This window comes from Etheostoma cragini, chromosome 14 (genome assembly GCF_013103735.1).
Source record: "Etheostoma cragini isolate CJK2018 chromosome 14, CSU_Ecrag_1.0, whole genome shotgun sequence".
Taxonomy (NCBI): Eukaryota; Metazoa; Chordata; class Actinopteri; order Perciformes; family Percidae; genus Etheostoma; species Etheostoma cragini.
Window position 1 is genome coordinate 20,275,630 of NC_048420.1, and position 12,939 is coordinate 20,288,568.

Genomic DNA, 12,939 nt, shown 5'->3' on the forward strand with positions numbered 1-12,939 from the left:
TCTTGTTCTTAAAGTGTTAACTTTTCTAAGACTTGTACTTTTTGCCGGTCATTTCACCTCAGTTTATTACTGCTAATACTACTTAGTTGTGGTGCTCGTTCTTGGTGAATTGCAGACTAGGTCTTTGCTAATCAAGTCATTAACAGCTTCTATAAGGTCAAATTAGTATTAGTATTTGATGGACTGCACCTTTAAATGATCTCAGTGCTCAATCAGTTTAGTTTTTAATTGTCTCACTCAAAATTGGCTTCAAGCATAGCAAAAAAAAGACACATCAAAAGAGACTCATGCATCAGTCTCATCTCTAGCAAGCTACATCCAGTAGCCAGTTAGCTTAGCACAAAGACTGTAATCAGACAAAACTTCTAGCCTGGCTCTGTCCAATGGGGACAAAATCCACCTACTAGCAGTTCTAAAGTTCACCAATTCACACCTTAATGTCAAAAAAAAAAATCGTATCTTTATAGATGCCGGTTGGTGAATTTTGCTAACACTGGACAGCACCAAGCTAGCTGTTCCCCGCTGTTTTCAGTCTTTGTGCTAAGCTAAGATAACTAGTGACACATGTACCGTACAGACACAGAGAGTATTGCTCTTCTTGTCTAACTCAAAATGATAGACTCATACTTTAAGAGGTGGACAGTATTTGTCTTTTGCCAGACATCTAACAATGTCTGAAAGTGTAAGCTGTTGTTGACCTTGTTTTGTTAAAGGTACACCTTAGCCTGCTATTGATCCACATATGCAAGCGGTCAGGAGCTTATAGCCTCATTAGGTTTCCTGTCTGGTGTTAAAGGGACGAGCAGGGTGAGTGACAGTTTGCAGGGTGAAGACACGGTCAACAGACAAGTGGAAAGTGCGGCATCTTCCCTGGGTGGGCTGTGTTTCTCTGTGTGACAAATAAATTGGTGTGCAGATGCAGGGACTGCCCCCCCCCCCCCCCCTTTAGTCTAGAGCCACATACAATAGCAGAGGAGGATCTCAACATCAGATTAAGCATGCCTTTTCCTCACAGGGGTCAAAGGTCAAGTGGGGCATTGTCTATGTGCACTGTGGACATTAAACAACGTACACGTCCCCGTAGAAAAGGGCGGCAATCAAGAGGGGAGGGGGGAGGAGGAGGGGAAGGAATGTGTGTGATGCTCTCCGAGGGCCTCGCTGTCATTCCCCCAAACAACAAGGTGAGATATAAAAAAGGGGCAGCCAGTTTGAAGCAGCTGCTCTGAACTGCCAGCGGAGGACAAAAGACTGGAATGTACTGCCTCTGTAATGGCGTATGGAGGCGTTTCTGCGTTTCTCACTGTGGCAGATTTGCTGTGAGATGGAGAAAAAATATTTGCAGGGGTAACAAAGCAGAGTGTAAATCGAGTTCAGAATTCAACAGTTGTTCTGGAGGGGGGGTTCTGAGTTTTTCTGGGATGTTAAATGTTTCACACATGTCCAGAGTTCAGTCAAGAGGAAAAAAAAGCTAAGAAGGAATAAGGAATAAGCACAGTGACCGAGATCTGGAGCTAGATAGTTCATAACATGTGATGTTTGTCCAAAAAATCTCAAGACAGCCACAGCAAAAGGAAGAAAACTTTCCTGGGAACTATTTACTTGATATAATTCCAACACGTGTCTCCTTTGTTCGCTTTTAGTCGCAGGAAAAACTGATGTGTTGTCATCTTGACCTCTGTGTTTGCTCTGGTAAATGCAGCCTGTTAGAGGCTTCAGAGTGGAAATCCTCTCTGTGAAGTCCGATGGCTGCAGGCTCAAAACCCTCTGGGGGGAAGTGACTTATTACTCCTTCTGATTGTTGAGTAACATTTAGTGACTGTTTATGTGTTGTCTTTGCTGCATGGTTTTGCTCTTTTCAGGTTTCGTCAACCTCTGATTAACTTTACGATTGTTTTGAAGAATGTAGTTTGTGTTGGTGTTGAACAGAGAGGTGTTTCTGTTGTTGATATGTTATTTTAAAAAAGGCTGAACAAAACAATGGATTTTTCTGATAAATGTAAAACTAGTCTGAGATTTAAAAGTCTAAATTCAATCTAGTCTAAATTTGGACTAAGGGTTTAGAAATTAACAACAGAAAATAAAAAAATAAAAACTATTTGTAAAGACCACTACAGGCCGTTTGTTTATTTCAGCAATAAATAATTTGTTTGTTTGGCTTTGTTTTTGCCCATAATAAAGGAAATGGGGCTAATTGCCGCAGAGCTAGTCTTTAGTACTTTCATTTTCTGGACATTTCTCTCAGACGTGATTGAAAATAAGAGACGTTTAGTGACATTTCTTCCGGGGTGCTTACTGATGCAGACTCCGAACAGAAGAGGGATTACACAGTTCAGTGAGAATGCAAAAGGTGACTCGTCTGTGGGTCACTGCTGCTGACAAACAGTGTATTCTTGAATGTCACTCGGAACAACAGAAGCCCTCTCAGGGTTTGGATGTGTGTCTTTGTTGTGGTGATATTATGAGAGCACACAAGTGACTCACTGTGTCCCTCGCAGTATGTACAAATTCCGAAAAAAAAATCCATGTTTTAGGAAATAAAAGATAAAAGATGTGCAATTGGACGTCAATTGAACTGTGACGCCATTTTGAAAAATTGTAAAACTACAAATGCAAGTGTTTTCCAAGATGTCCCCGCTGCTGGTTGCACTGCTGTTATAATCTGAATCAGCTGGGAGGACTTTTCTCATGTCTGTCTTTGCATCGCAGCATTTCTGGGACAAATCCACGCATCAAAACAAGCAATCAAGTGATTTCACCCTGCACATTGGCATGTGCAAGTGTACAGTATTTAAACAACTCACAACTAACTGACAACAACGTTAGTTTGTATTATGCAGTTAGGATTTAACTGGTGCCACTTATTTGCTTCCATCAGTAAAAATTACAAGGCCCCTATCTCCCCCTCCATCAACAGGATGGCTGAAACCTGTAATGATCCTAAATATATATAAGAAGATGGAGTCAATTAGTTTCTTCGTTTGTGTTTGGTTTGGTTTTAGAGTTCACTCATCCATGCGATGCACACCAATGAATGGTCATTTTCTGTTTTGTTAAATGTACCTTCAGTTAAAAGCCACGTGGGCTGTTCACCTGCTCGTCCTTTTCTTGAACTTATTAGAACTTATTAAAAAAGTTTTACTATTGTAAAGACATAGTGTTTTTCACATTTATTTTCTTTGCTGTGTACATAACCTCAGACATTTGACCTGGACACATTGGTATCTTTCCTCTGTTACCTGTTTCTCTCAAACGGTACGGCGTATAATTATTTACTGTAAATGAAAAATGAACTAGAGTTTGGTCCACATGAACTGCTGCTGTGCAGACTGTAGTTAGAGTTGGAGTTTTGCACATGTGACTCCAGTTGTGCCCACTGTGGTTTAGCAATCTTAATCTTAATCTTAAAACTGTAAATCAACACTCTTCCCAGTCTGAAGCCTCATATCTGTCCTATATATCTCTATCTGAACACATATACTCTGGATACACATGGTGTGTTTCTGCACTATGAACAAGATCCTCTGGTTTAGTTCTTATACTTGATCTCTCTGGTCTCTTACAGATTGTGGCCTCGGGTGAAGGTTTCATGAGGGCAGCCGGGGCAGATCCACATTTTTTCAACATCTTAAAGACACACATTATTCACAACACCTCATAATGATAAAGTTTTATAGAGACTGGAAACATCCTGATACCACTCCTTCTTCTCTGGTGCACTTGAGGGGAAGAGCCAGCAGAGGTGTGTGTGTGTGTGTGTGTGTGTGTGTGTCTGTGTGCATGCGTGCATGCGTGCATGCGTGCGTTAAGGATACAGAATGCTGACATCAGTGCTAACATGTTCAACATGGCAACATTTGCTATTTAGCACAAAAGTACAGCTGAGGCTGATGGGAACATCAGTTTTGCAGGTATTTGGTCATAAACCAAAGGGTTGGACAAAGTGAAATTCTGACCTAAGGATGGCACTAAAGGAAGTGTTATGGGATTATCAAAGTCATGAAAATTCATCCTCTGGGAACCATGACTGTGTGTGCAAAATGTGATGCCAATCCATATAATAGCTTTTGAGATATTTTAGTTTGGACCAAAGTGGTGGACCAGCAGTGCCTAACAACACATTTCCCATAATGCATCTAAAAACATTCCTCCATCCATAGACTGTAAACACAAAGTCTTAATGGTGCGTTCTGGAAGTTGGATGCTGGAGCTGAGAATGACGTCACGCCTGAGTTGAAAGTGTTCCAGTAACAAGCCAGAAAGTTTGCTCCAGCCAGGTGAGTCGTTGTTAGCAAAACCAGCTGATAACAAGTCATGGCGCTGTATTTTGCACATAAGCATAATGATAAAATAACCCTTTACTGAAGCCCATGGTGAACATTAGAACAAATTAATTAGAGTGAAAGAAAGTGAGAAGAAATTGAGAGAAAAAAACATAGGTGTGTGTGTGTGTGTGTGTGTGTGTGTGTGTGAGCTCCCAGAGCCCCATCAGTAAGGTCTTTTGGCAACAGAACAAACCGGGCAGTTGCTTTTTAGCGGGTGTTCCCCTCTGCTCCTCTCCACAGCCTTTTACTGTCACACAGGGATCTAAATGATGAGGACACGCAGAACATGCAGATGTTTGCAATATCTCTCTAATATGAACTCTCTCATACGGATGCACCTGGCTCTGATTTGTCTGAGATAGAGCATGTAGCGTGTGCACTTGACATCAGTTTTTTATGTGTGCAGAAAGATACTTAAAGGAAAGAGAGAAGAGGAGGATGAGGAGGAGGAGGAAAGAGGGGGTTGTAAGTAAAAACAGAACAACTGTCGCTCACACGCCCGACACAGAATGATAATCAGGGCCCGGGCTGCTTTTGTACATGAGCAGCTTTGGTTTTGGGTGACAGCGCTGGTAGTGTTGTTTTACAGTCAGTCTGCAGTTGGAAATAAAAACCAGACGAGGTGGGCTCCACGGCCAAAATCAGTCCCCCCGGTAATTAAAAGTGCCTGCTGAGAGCTCTTTACTACACACAGCCAGATTACTGATCATCACTGGCCGATCACATCAAAAGGAAATGACACAGGACACAGGGTGAGCCATTAGTGAGTAGATTTCCACAAAAAGATCACAGGCAGTCATTGGGCGGTTGATTACCTACAGCTTGTCTGTTCTATCTCCACCTTTCCATCCGCAGGGAGACACTGAAACTTATTTTTTAAATCCTCCTTCTGTGGTAAAACTCCATAAAGGTGAAATGTGTAATGCCACTATGATTGATTTGCTGCATCATAAAATCTTACATGTTTCTTTTTTGTTTCAGGCAATTAAAGCTAGACTTCATAACTTTTGTCAAATAGTGGCCTCTGTGTCTACTAGTGGTAACTACAGGATGAAAGATTCTCTTGAAGCAAAGGTGAAGGATGTTGTGGGTAATTCACCCTCATTTGCTCTCATGTCTGTGCAGTAAATATATAAAGGTGCAGCCAGCAACCAGTTAGTTTAGCTTAGCATGAAGACTGGAAATAGGGGGAAACAGCTAAGCCTTGCTCTGTCTAAAGGTGTCCAAAATTGCCTACCAGCACCTCTAAAGCGTGCTAATGAACCTGTTGCATCCTGTTTGTTTAAAAACGGAAGAGTTAAATGACTCTTTGCTGTTTTATGAAATAACAGTTGAAATATATAAGCATATACATATGACATTTATATTTTTTTGCATATGTAAACATGACACCTTCAAAAACAAATGAGACCTTTTAATATATCAAAATGTGAAGTGAAATAGTACGCATTTGTGAAAGAGGTCATTCCTTCCTTTAGAAGCCCCTTAAATTATAATCAAACAAAGAACCAATTTGTGCTTCAATCTCAATCATATTAAAAGAAAAGGGAAGATTCTTTTTTATCCTTTCAGATCAGCTGAAGAAGTAAAGAAGAGAAGGAATGGACAGAACAAGAGTTTTCTAAAACCTTTACATATAGTCTGAAAGTCAGTGTGTCATCAAACCAAAACTTTTATAGAGTTCCTAAACGTTGACCTTTTTGAGACAAAGGATTTTTTTAAAGAGAAAGGCAATATTTTATGAGCCCTTCTTTTCTTACACTGAATGTAAAATCTTAATCTACAAAGTAAGTGCTGCCATTGGATAATTGTAGTTAAAAGTACAATATCCCATACAACTGAGCAAACTCTGTCCGACGATGAAGGCCACGAGAAAAAAACAGGTAAGTTGATGCTGTGAGATTTGTTTTTTGCTGCTGTTTTCAAGGTCAAGAATGAACCTTTAAACTTCAGAGTAGTTCTCTCCAAAATGCAGTGTAGATGAGGAAACATCCAGAAAATTCTCTTAGTTACTTACTAACTCTGTTAAGGTGCAGTAATAAAAAATAAATAATTCATATTTCAGCCAGTGTTAATCAATTTTAACTTCTCAAAATACTCACAAGCCTTTAAACCTATTGTGTTTCAGATGAACGTGGACAATGACTTGCTGTATTCACACATGGGCTTAATCAGACATTAGGTAGTCTTAATTTGTATAGGGACGGAAACGTTTGATCCAGTTGATTTGAACATTTGCATTCTCACACACAGCTTCTCTGGGTCATTTCTAGATAAGTTATGGGGTGCTGAAGCTTTAGTAGCTGCATCAAAAAAGAAAAACCCCACATTTGAGTAAATTTCCTTCAATTGTAACCTCTCAATAAACTCACAAACCTTGAAACCTACAGTGTTTTAGATGAAGAATTCACCTGAGTCTTTCTCTTCTTCAGATAGTACATTTTGAACACCTTGTTAATTGAGTTGCAGGTGCAATCAATGAGACAACACCCCCTTTTAAACCTCTGCACAATTACTCTCCTTACTGTAATTTATTCCTCTTAAATACATGTAGGGGCGAGTGGCGTTTGGGCAGACAGAGAGGGGGAGCAGAGACTTTTGGTCAATAAAAATCAAAAAAGCAGTTATTGACTTTGAAGCCCTTGGCCGTTTGAGGGAAACTTGAACCAGGCCGATTGTGGTGAGTTGCTCTGGTTGAGGCCGAAGAGGAAATGCAGTGTGACACTAACAGGCTGAAGGAGGAAGTGTTGATGGACTGAATTAAATAAGGGGGGTGGGTAGGGGGCTGAGGGGGTGATGGGTGGGTTTGTGGGGGCATGACACTAATGTTTTCCATTGACAAGACGGAAAAGCCCCGCTGCTATGCCACACACACACACACACAGAGTCATAAATTCATGCATTTATTCACAGGGAACGTTCACTTGGAGCCGGCAGCGGGGGCACTTTCCCATGCATACTTTAAGGAAAACATACACAAACATTTGGTTTAAACTGGAGCTTGAAGTCTGATTGACGGGTGAAAGAGCCATCCAATCAACATTTACCAAACTGTTCGGGTACACGGTTTCCCAGAGCAGTTTGATTAAAGACCAAAAATGACCATCAGTTGCCTGGATTGATAGAAAATAGTAAAGATTTAAACATATTTCAGGCTACTGAGACTCAAAGGTACAAAAGCTGTCTGTTTCCAATTATGGCTTTAAAGCAGTTTGAGGAAATGTGTGGTAACTTCAAGAGGAAATATTTTACATGTCATGGATGTAATAGAGGAGCATTGTACTTTGTAAAAACTGCTGGATCTGGGTTTTATCTGCACACAGAAAAAAATGCTGCAGTGAAAACAAAGACTAAGTAAATGTGGAGGGGGTGTTGATTAGAAAAACAAGCACATGCTGAACAGAGCAGGACCCCAAATGTGTTTAAATGAGAATTTTCACCTTAAAAGTTTATGTGTGTGGGGCACCTTTGCTGCATGTCATTCCCCCCTCTCTCCCCTTTCATGTCTAAGCTGTCCTGTCAAAAAAAAAGGCGTAAAAACTTATATGAAAACAAAAATAGTTATTGTGTTTTACAAAATTGCCCCAAAGTGATGCTGCAACAGTAGAATCATCAAAAGCAACATTGAGGAGTGCACAGGTCAAAAGTTAAAAAAAAATATGTAAAATGTAATACACGTATGCATTATCTAAGATAATAAGGAAATACACTGATTAATTAAATGTATTTGATCGTTAAATAGAAATGCCTTTCCTGCCAAACATGCTTGTGAATGCTGAAAAGCTAAATTGCAAAAGCTAAACTAGATTGCTGGCATGATTGCATGAGAAGAATTTGAAGTATTGAGAATAGTTTGAAAAGTGAGTATGGTTTTAATTAGTTAAATTTTATTTTAAATGTACAACAATACCAACATATTGAACAAAAGTTGAATATTTAAAGTAAAAAAAAAAAAAAAAAAGTTATAGGAAAGTATGTTAAAAAGTCATAGTATAGGTATGTCGATAAAAGTCGTATTAAGATATTTTGAAAAAAGTCATTGTATAAGTATGTTGAAAAGAGTCATGAAAAAGTAATTGTATAATATGTTGAAAAGTCATAAAAAAGTAATCGTTTATGTTAAAAAAGACAAGAAAGTCATGGTATAGTACGTGGAAAAAAGTCATAAAAAGTTGATGTATAGTATGACAAAAAAAGTCATTGTATGGTATGTAGAAAAAAGTGAAAGAGTCATAGTATAGTATGTTGAAAAAGTGGTAAAAAGGTAATTGTATATTATGTCAGAAAAAAAGTCATAGTATGGTATATCAAAAAAAGTGATAAAAAGTCACAGTACAGAATGGTGAAAAACGTTATAGGATATTGAAAGTGATAAAAAAAGTAGCTCATATGTTAGAATCCCTTGCTTGTCATTCCCCCCCTCTACCTTTTATGTCTAAGTTGTCCTATCAAATAACAAAAGGGATTATAAAGTCGAAACATCGTATGATGAAAGAACTCATTGTATAGTGCATGTCAAAAAAATTGTAAATAGCCATGTATTGTCATACATGGCCATGGTATGTCGAAAAAAAATGTTATAGTAAAGCATGTCAAAGGATTGAACCCTCATCCTTAAAACCTAATTTCATCTTTTGCAGCTTATCTCACTGAACTACTTGTAAAGCTTGTATTGCACTTGTTTGGAGTTAGTGTTTATCGTTCTCATTACTAGAAACCAAAAAAGTTGTGAAAAGTCATTGTTCAAAAAGTGAAAAAAGCATTATCATAGTTTATCAAACAAAAGTCATGAAAAATTCATGGTATCGAATTTCAAAAAAGTCTTTAAAAATTCATAGTATAGTATGTAAAAAAAGGCATAAAAAAGTTAGTGTGTAGTACGCCAGATAAGTCATAAAAACGTCAAAATAGTATGATGAAAAACTTCATAGTACAGTATGTCAAAAATAAATCATAGTACAGTATGTTGAAAAAGAAGTCAATACAAAGTCATAGTATAGTATGTTGTAAGAAAATTGATAGTATGTTGAAAAAAAGTCACAAATGTCAAAGAATTGAACCCTTGACAGCCAAACTTAACTTCGTCTAATGCAGGTTATCTCACTGAGCTGTTTGAATATGTGATGTACTGGTTTGGAGTCGTATTTATTATTCACGTTACTGGAGACAATAAAAGTCATGAAAAGTCAAAGTTTTGTATGTCAAAATAAGTGATAAAAAGTCACAACATAGTATGTCATAAAAAATCATAGTATAGTATATCATGAACAAGTGATAGTATCCTATGTTGAAAAAAGGTTTAAAAAAAAGTGATGGTATAGTATGTCGAAAAAAGTAATAAAAAAGAAAAGTACAGTATTTCGAAAAAGAAAAAAAGTGATAGTATAGTCTGTCAAAACAAAGTCTTAAAAAAAGTAATAAATATTAAAGAACTGAACCATTGACCTCCAGTCTTTATTTCACTGGTTCTGAGTTGTATTTATTGTTCACGTTACTGAAGACAATAAAAGTCGTGAAAAGTCATAGTATGATGAAATAAGTGATAAAAAGGTATAGTATAGTATGTCATGAAAAAGCCATTGAATAGCATGTCAAAAAATGTTTAAGAAAGTCAGAGTGTAGTACGCCAGAAAAAGTCTTAAAAAAAAGTCTACATAGTATGATGAAAAACTTCATAGTAATGTATGTCATAAAAGTAATTTGACAATTATAGTACAGTATGTTGAAAAAAAGTCATAAAATAGTGATAGTATAGTATGTTGAAAAAAAGTCTTTAAAAAAGTCATAAATGTCAAAGAATTAAACCCTTGACATCCAAACTTAATTTCATCTAATCCATTTTATCTCACTGAGCTATTATAGTCATGGTACAGTATGTCATGAAAAAATCACAAAATGTCCTAGTATATAGTATCCATGATCTACTCTACATGAGGCACTGTAGTCAACATTGTCATTGTAATTTCACAAACAAAGTTAAATTATTTTCATCCTTTCTCAGACTTTTTCATTGTTGGTGCAATGATGAAAGCATTTTTCCATATCTGGATTTGGGAGGCACATGGCCTGGGAGAGGTCAGCGTTTTTGGGTATTAACAACAAGTCAGACAGACCTCCCACCACGCGTGCATTCATCTAATAAAGCAGGTTCACTCAAGGTCCTTCACTCTTCAAGCCTTGATAAAGTTGTCAGACTGGGGGGAAAAGGGGACTGAGTACCCAGGACACTCATGTGAAGAGGGCCCAAAAATATGCTAGAATGAATAGCTGTGGATGCAGGAAGGGGCCCATTGAAAATGCTTTCATACAGGGCCCAGAATCTTGTGCTTACGCCCCTGGTTGTCTATCCCACGTTTCTGGAGCCTCGAAGCAGCAGCAGAATTTCTGAGGTCAGATTTGAAACTAAAGTGTTAACAAATAATTACAAGATCAAAATCTTTTAATAAGTGTTTCATCCAGCCTCTCTTTTAAGTTGTGGATTTATTGTTATTCTTTGCTTAAATTAACAGGATTAAAGTGAACTTTGATCAATATCATCTGAAACAAAGTCTTGTTGTCAAACCTCCGTTAATACCTCCAAACTGTCAGATTGTATCATGGCCACAGAGTAAAAACTTGACCAAAGTGGATCTTAGAAGCGGCCTGGAGTCACACGCTGAGGCTCTGCAGCCAAAAATGCAGCGTGTTGACGTGTTTTTAAATATAATTCTCTTGCTGTCCCACCATAAAAAGAATGTAACTTTATAATTTTACAAGCAAGAGATGAGGTTTTAAATGGGGGATTGTGAATCACATTAAAGGCCAAATCTGCTATTTCCATGCCACATAAATCTAAGGTATATTACATGACGGAGTTCTTCACCTAGATTGACAATTTTCAGGGTTTCATAACTGATTAAACATCATGCGACAGGATTGTTTTTCACAGCAAGTTGCAGTTAAAGGTGTGTGATCAAAAATGAATGTTGCTCACTTTCTGTTTACTGATATATTATAGTAATTCACACGAACGTTAGTCACTTTTACAGATTTGTTGTCTTATTTTGTATTCTAAAGATAAAATAAAATGGTTAGCCCACTGAAAAACATTTTATGTAGTAATTTTGTGAATTAAAATGTACCTGAAAAACGAATATAGTAATGATAGAAGAACTAATTCTAATTACAATATAAAATCAGACAAGTTAATTTTACTCCAAAAAACCAGATTGCCTTGAACAAGGTAACTAATTGTCACTGACAGTTTCAAGTTGTTTACTTCATATCTACTTACACGTAGAATAGCAATAAAAGGTAATGACTATGTTGTTTTTATCTAGAAAAGGACACGAGCATTACGGAGGTAAACCCCTCAGTTGTTTTTCTAATAAAAAAAGTGTTTTTGTGCGGCTCGGTGAGTCTGAACAAAATGATCATCATCGCCCCCCGACTGGATCAGAGCGATCTGGTGGCAGTGACCCCGGCTCCCCTCTTTCACCTTAAGGTGTTGATTGCTTTTAGAGCCCTAAATCTAGATTGAGGGCTTTTCCCATGGAGATTAGACAATCTGGTTTAAAGCCGTTTCAACAGGTCGCTTGTGAGGGGTCAAAGGTCAATTACACAGTAGTGGCTAATGGTAGCAAATAACGTCAATCACCTTAAACGGGCCAGTGGTGAAACTTGTGCCTGACTTTGGGCTGGAATGTGGAGAATCCAGGGGTTAAGCTGGTGGCATGGAGCGGCTGACCGGACAAACACACACACACACACACACACACACACACACATAGTTCCTTGACTCTAAGCTGGCCGCGCTCACTCACCATCACCTACCACGCTATGCTATCAATCTTGTAGTGACCTCATTCAATCTGAAAAACAACACACGGCCTATAAACTGATCCCAGTACTCAAAGCAAAGAAAGGTCACAATAAAATAACTGAATACTGGAGCTGCAATGATCAGTTGATTAATCGATTCGTCAAGCAAACTAAAATTAAGCTGCTACTACTTTTATAAAGATTTCAAGGTAAAATGCCAAATATTTGCTAATGTTTTTAATTATATTTTGAGAAAATGGTTTGATTGATTCGATTGACTAATCAATAATGAATATAATTGTTACAGCGCTGCTAAATACGTTTTTTACACAGTATCTTCCCCTGCCAAGAATGATATTAAAAGTGGTACTAATGTGATAATACTAATACTGGGTTCATTAATCTAATTTCAGTGCTAGGTATACGGTTACCTGTAAAACTCAAATTCTTACTCCCTTTCTTTGCTTCCACACTCCTCCTCCTCCTTTTGTCCTGCTCCCCTTCTTCTCCTTCGTTGCAGCTGAGGTAAAACATTCGTCCTCTGCATTAGGAGCCTGTAAATGAGAACTCTGTTGGCCCTAACGTCTGCCATTCACATTATGTTCATGATTAGTTAAGGCTGTCCCAGATTGACTCTGTAATTAATGACTTCACCTGGGGCGCACACGCAAATGATGATGCTGTGTAACCCTGACAACAAAGATGACACATAGCCACAGCGAGTCCCTCACCTGGCCTGATGTGCTGTCTGGGCCAAATGTATTTTTTCTTGTGTGTGTGTGTGTGTGTGTGTGTGTGTGTGTGTGTGTGTGTGTGT